The following is a 7100-nucleotide window of genomic DNA, read 5'->3' as shown; positions in this document are numbered from 1 at the left end:
AGTAAAATCTTGTCAATACATGAGTGCCGTAAAGGTATTATATTTAAGGAAATCTCTTCTTATAGCTAACGAAGACTTTGTTTCTATATGAAGCTGACTTAATAAAACTTAGTATCGAAAAGTTTCTTTAAAAATTTGCCTAGGCTATAATATAGTGGTTCGTTCAAGCCATTTTTCAAAACTTACAAAAGGTAAATACGAACAGGCGAACAAAAGAGAATACAAAAAATTTCTTGCTGTGAATTTTCAGAGCTATGTATATATTTTTAGTATTCATTACAAAATTGTACTAAAAAGTACTGCGTAGTAGGAAAGTATATTGCAAATGAAATTGTATCAAACAAGTACAATTGTACTAAAAATGCCAACACTGTTCGGTATACATACTTTTTTTCTTTTTTACTCTTATTTTATCTTTCAGCTTCGCTAAAAGCACTTCTACCAACGCTTACCAAATTTACGCCAATTGATAAAATTTTGCGATTTAAATTCATTTTCAATAATGTAAATAACGGTTCGTGTTGAATCGAAAAACGCCTCGTCTGAATAGGGATGCCAACTTTTTCACTTTCAACTTCTCATTCAACTGCGTATTCAACTTTTGTTGCCTGTAAAATCGCTGCGTGCGAATGCCCTATTACGCAGCGTTTTTGCAGCATTTAGGCAGTCTGCACACGGGTCGTATAGCTTTAGACGCGTATTAGATGCTACATATGAAAGTTGTACGCTCAATTCCGCACACGTGCATTTAAATGGAGGGCTGTATATGAGTCGTCAGCTTCACGAATTCGTCAAAGCCAAGGCGCATCCATACAAGGTGGTGTTGATTGCATATAAGTAAAAGACCCGTGTATTTTGTTATTGCTTTTTGGTACAGGAGGATGTCAAAACGAAAGGGAATAGGAGATAATTTTTATAATTTTCTTTTGTTGAAATCCTAAAGTTGCGCCGTTTCGTCTTGGATGACATTCTCCTGTTTTAGTGTAGAGACAAAAATATCCAATCGCAAGCTAGCTGAAAATCGCTTAGCGTACAGCAAGGCGAATTTATATAAGGTGGTGTTACTAGCTCAGCTTATTCACACACACTCTTATAGCCCGAACAAAATGAAAACGACGACCTACAAACCACATCTGTCAAATTAACACGTACTCTTATGTAGATAATTATTTTGGGGACGACCGGGCTACGCGACGGCAGTGGTTGTGGCCAGATTAGATCTATTTCTATTTTTCTGGCGACAGATAAGGTTCTTCTTCTTTTATGTCAAACTCATACAAATTCACGATGTCGCTGCCGCGTTCAAAGAAATCATGTCGCCATCGACAAAGCGTTTAGATAATGAAGATGACAAATTGGAAGATGTGGTCCGCAGCTCGTCGTTTTCAATGTGTTCAGAACTTCACAGATTTTGACAGTTTATGCCGCCAAAGCAAAAACAAAATACATGTAAATTTTTGTTTTTGTACTCCTGCTATCACCTTATATTAATTCGCCTTGGCGTACAGCAGTGTTGGTAGCTAGGCGTACGTACACTGAGAAAAGAGAAAGAAGAAGAGGTTTGTTTACAATTTTCCGTGTGCGTGCATGCATTTCATAAAAAAAAAAACGATAAAACAATAAAGTTCGTGCAAATAATAGAAAAATAACTGAAAATTAATTAAAGTAATTGGAACAAATGCAGTTTGGCTCCAAATCTCAAATTAGAAAACAAAATATTGGCATCTATAGAGATGATTGGGCTGAGTATAACGGTATACTTCTTTTTTAGGGAAACAACAACAACAACAACAAATATCAAAGGTTAAAGTTCAAAATAAGCTATTTTTGAAATCAAGATTTCTTAAAAACAATGAATGTATTTTGAAAAATGTGATCTCATTTAATAGGAAATTCGATTCCCTTCAATTTGGTATACGTACTTTATATATGTGTTGTATAGTTCTTACAAAAATTGTATTATTGTAAAATAAATATAAAAAAAACACCTTTTGCAGAGAACACCTTTCTGCGTAGGCGGCCTTCGGCCGCACTTAGGGATTATAACCCTCACAAAGTAGAATTCTCTCTCTGTGTTGCGAAGAAAAGGCACTGAACACCTTTTACAGAGAACCCCTTTCTGCGTAGGCGGCCTTCGTCCGCACTTAGGGATTATAACCCTCACAAAGTAGAATTCTCTTTCTGTGTTGCGAAGAAAAGGCACTGAACACCTTTTGCAGAGAACACCTTTCTGCATAGGCGGCCTGCGGCCGGACTTAGGGCTTATAACCCGCACAAAGTAGAATTCTCTTTCTGTGTTGCGAAGAAAAGGCCCTGAACACATTTTGCAAAGAACACCTTTCTGCATAGGCGGCCTACTGCCGGACTTAGGGATTATAACACTCACAAAGTAGAATTCTCTTTCTGTGTTGCGAAGAAAAGGCACTGAACACCTTTTGCAGGGAATACCTTTCTGCGTAGGCGGCGTCGGCCGCACTTAGGGCTTGTAAGCTTTTTTTTATAATTATTTTACATTAATTCAATTTTCGTAAGAACTATACAAAATATATATATAGTACGTATACCAAATTAAAGGGAATCAAATTTCCTATTGAATGAGATGAGAAAATACATCCATTGGTTTTTAATAAATCTTGATTTCAAAAATAGCTTATTTTGAACTTTAACCTTAGATAATTCTTGTTGTTGTTGTTTCCCCAAAAAAAGAAGTATACCCTTAAACTCAGCTCAATCATCTCTATCGATCCCAATATTTTGTTTTCTAATTTGAGATTTGGACCAAACTGCATTTATGCCAAGTAATTAAAGAAATAATAATTTTGTATCACGGTAACATTTTTTGCCTGATACTTTGACGCTTTGAAGTTCCTTCTTGTGCAGATCCTGAGGCGTAGAAAAATCGTTGCTGCATAAAAAATTGTATACTCGTCTAAAGCTATACGAACCGTGTGCAGACTGCCTTAAAAGTAGAAGTGTCAAACTATCGATGGTACTATCGATAGTTTTATTTTTTTGCCCCTATCGATGAGTAGCGATAGTTTTTCTCAAAACAGGTTAAACTATCGATAGTACCAGTTGACTATCGATAGTTTAAAACCTCTAGCACAGCCGATTTTATTTATGATAGCGCATATTCATAGTCATATTTAGTACTCAACTAAGTCGAAACTATTCTAAGTCACAATTAAAGCTATTCATAGTCGCCTTAGTTTCGCCTTTTCTGGCTAAGTACCAAATTAAAATTTAGTTTCGGCTGCAGCTGCAACTAAGTCGTAACTAGGGAGAAGTATTTTATCAAATTAAGGGAAAACAGACGAAATATGTAAAAATTAAGTTGGTAGAGGGTGATTTTGATAATATTGAATAATCTCCCATTAAAATTTACAAAGATCGATCCATTTTAATCGGAAGATGAAATTAAATGCGTATTACAATTCGAATAAAGCTACATCACAATTTTATAATTGGAATAATTTATATAAATTCTCAAATAATAAGTCAGTTTCACGCTAGTTCTTTTAAAGTAAATTTGTGCATAATTGTGCATTAGATATCTACTATTTGTATGTTTCACAGCATGCTTTCGATAAACATCGACTTCATATCACTGCGGTTGTTCTGGCTATTTCACACAATTAACAAGAAAATGATACCATTTTTTTTTTGCATAATCATGCAATGAAAATAAAAATTACATAAACGGATGATCAAACTTGACATTATTTAATAAAAATGTAATTTTTCCAAAATATCGTAAAGGGAAATCGATACATTTTCACACTCGTTTTGCTATATCGTAAACTAAGTCGAAACTACTTAAGCAGTGTTTGCATTGTTCAACTTTGCGTTCAACATTTGCGTTCAACTCAACGCAGGGTTGCACGAAAAAAAAGTTGAATGGCAAAAGTTGGCTGGCGACCAACTTTGTTGAAAGCGATTAGTTGAAATTCCGTTCAACCATAAGTTGAATGCAAAGTTGAACAATGAAAACACCTTTTTATGGCGAATATTTTGATATTTTTTCATGTCTTGATATTTTTAGCCCTTCAACTTTTTTTTCGTGCAACCCTGCGCTGAGTTGAACGCAAATGTTGAATGCAAAGTTGAACAATGCAAACACACTTTTAGTAGAAGTTTGAAATGCGACTATGAATAGAGGTAAATTTTAAGTTGGTACTTAAATTTAAGTTGCAACTTTGTTAGTTTCGACTTAGTTGCTGGACTATGAATACGCGCCAATGTATCCGTGTAGCTGCGCGTCAGTTTTTTAAGTTTGTCAATTTTTTATTATAAGTGATACTTTCATTGTGATTCCTCCTTTAATGGCCGTTTTCTCAACCAACCTTTAATTGAAAAGCTCCCTTTATATTTAAACGTTGCTTCAAACCATAAGACTATGTCTGAAGTAAAGCATTTCTATTATCGGTGTTTGACGTTGGTATGTTTCTTGGCTGTAAACAAATCAAAAAATTATATTACGAAATTTAAACAAAATATATCATATTTGAAAATTTATAATAAGCAACAATTAAACAAGGCAACAGTGATTTTGTTGCGGCAAATGATAAAGCTGTTTTTGATAGACTTTTTTATGCTGATTACGAGTCCGTAAGCATAAGGTTTCCATCAGCTCCAGATTTTGAGAAAAACGAGGTCAAAGTGTCAAAAAATCGCGTTTTTTGCAATATTTTAGAAGGTCTAGCACAAAAAACAAAAGCTGATAGAACCTTTAACTGGGGCTTAATTAAAGCTATAACTCTCGGCTACTATCCCTGCACCTTGACCTGATGGTCACTAAAAGTCATTTATTGAACAATATAAAAATACTGGAATAAATACTGTGCTATTGAAAAACATAAATAAGTTTTGCCAAAATCAGTTTTTGCTGTTAAATAAATAGCTATAAGTGACCTTAGGGTTAAGGTCCATCCCTATTCTAAGCGATTGTAGCCGAAAGTTCAAGCCTTAATTTAAGCCCAAGTGGAAGGCTCTATACCCTTTTGTTTAATTCCGGTGGGTACTCAAACTTCGCACAAAATCAGGTTTTGCTGTTTAATAAATGACCATAAGTGACCATCAGGTCAAGGTGTAGGGATGGTATTTTCAGGGATAGTAGTCGAGACTTCTTGCTTTAATTTAAGCCTAATACCGCCTTTTGTTTCTTTGGTAGAGCTTCTGAAATATTGCCAAAATAAACCCGATTTTTTGACATTTTGACCTCGTTTTTCACAAAATCTGAAGCTGATGGAAACCTTATTCTCATGGATTCGTAATCAGCACTGACAAGTCAAGCAAAAACAGTTGTATCATTTGCCGCAACAATTTTTTTCCCATTTTTGTTGCCATGTGTTATAGATCATAAGAAGAAGCTTTCTTTACTAGGCTCATAATTTTATTTTTAATTGTAAGCTTCAGTAATAGATATGTAAATAAATAAATAAAATTCGATAATAAAATGCATTACTTAGACAGAACTATAAATGTTAAAGCAATATTTAAACATAAAGTGAATTTTAAAGTTAAAAGTTACTTAAGAAAACGGTCCTACGTGTGTTTATATTTTCGATATTTTGTTTTTTTTTGTTTTTCGATGCCGTCCCTGTTAATTTGGAACAGTTTTTAACATTACATTGACTATCGATAGTACTATCGATGGTAGCGTTTGACACTATCGATAGTATTGCTGGAAACTATCAACGGGTAATGGGCGCGTTTATAAGACGTAGCTGTTGCCCAACCGTTGGCTATTTGTCTTAGAAACTCACAGTTGAGTAGTTCCGCTCAGCTCAACAGTTGGCAAATTTCTGCCATTTTTACCAGCGGAAAATGTTTACGCTACCGGAAATCAACGTGTTGGGCTTAGCCTAAACAGCTGATCGAAAATACTTACGCCGCTTATATTAAATTTAACGCCGCTTCGGCAAACAAATTTATTATATTTTATATTACTGATGTGACGAAATAACTAGAATATTTTATAATAATACTACGTTTCTAAATATATGTTTTTAAGATGTTTGCTATATAATATCAAACTGTTTTATTCATTGTAACATTGAACGATTTTTTCAACACGGCGACAGCTCAGCGTTGAATTCTAAATACTATCGGCGCAACTATCTCTATTTATTGCAGTTTCATTTGTTTACATTTATCAGCTTTTCATTTGGCAGCATATTCGTCAAGCCGTTTCTTAGTCGTAATGGTTGGATCCAACAGTTGCCAGCAGTTTCGTAGCAGATAAGCTAAACAGCTACGTTTTATGAACGCGCCCAATGATAGTTTTTTTCTGAAACATGGAAACTATCGATGGTGGCACTATCGATAGTTTTACAACTGTAGTTAGACTGTGTTTATACTTTTGTCGACGCTATTTTTCACGTACCCTTTTGGTGTTGCTCGTTTCATTGACACACGGCGATTTTTGTGTATGCAATTGTTGTTGTCATCTGTGAACCGCTAACTCAATTTACAAAGACGAACGAGAGCACGAGCAACTCGGCGCCCCTCTCCTTTCCTCGTCATGCTCTCTCCTACAAACATCGAGTTGCGGCAACAAAAATCGCCGTGTGTAAATGAGCTCTTATATTCAGGGTTGCCACTTTTCTAAATTGTTACCAAAATTGGTAGAAAAAATTTGGGTTGCTAGAAAGGTAAATTTTTTCTCATTTTGGTAGATTTTTGTTGAACTTTTCGTTACCGGTTTATTTTTCGTAGTTATATTTATATTATAAATTTCTCTGCATACTTTTTATATACTTGCATACGCATAGTGAAGCACTATAATTATTCGCAAAAAAAAATTAAATCAACGCCATTTGTTATCCATTCCTACCGAACTGCGCCAGTTAAAGTTCCTTAGTGTGAGCCTCTCTCCTAAGCTCCTCCTTTATGGTATTGGGACCCACTACCAGGAAGGGCTCTGGGCCAACTGGAGTGATGGCTCCCGCCTCTCTAGCGAGGCAGTCTGCAACCTCATTTCCCTCTACTCCCCTGTGGCCGGGTACCCACGCTAACCTGATGTTATTGTGCCTGCCAAGGGAGTTTAGCTTATCAATGCACTCAAGGACCAGTGAGGATTTGACTTCATAAGATAGAAG

The sequence above is a fragment of the Rhagoletis pomonella genome, unplaced genomic scaffold (assembly GCF_013731165.1).
Source record: "Rhagoletis pomonella isolate Grant_MI unplaced genomic scaffold, Rhpom_1.0 Rhpom_scaffold_00002, whole genome shotgun sequence".
In the NCBI taxonomy this organism is placed as follows: domain Eukaryota; kingdom Metazoa; phylum Arthropoda; class Insecta; order Diptera; family Tephritidae; genus Rhagoletis; species Rhagoletis pomonella.
The sequence above is the reverse complement of the archived record's forward strand: the minus strand, read 5'-3'. Positions refer to the sequence as shown.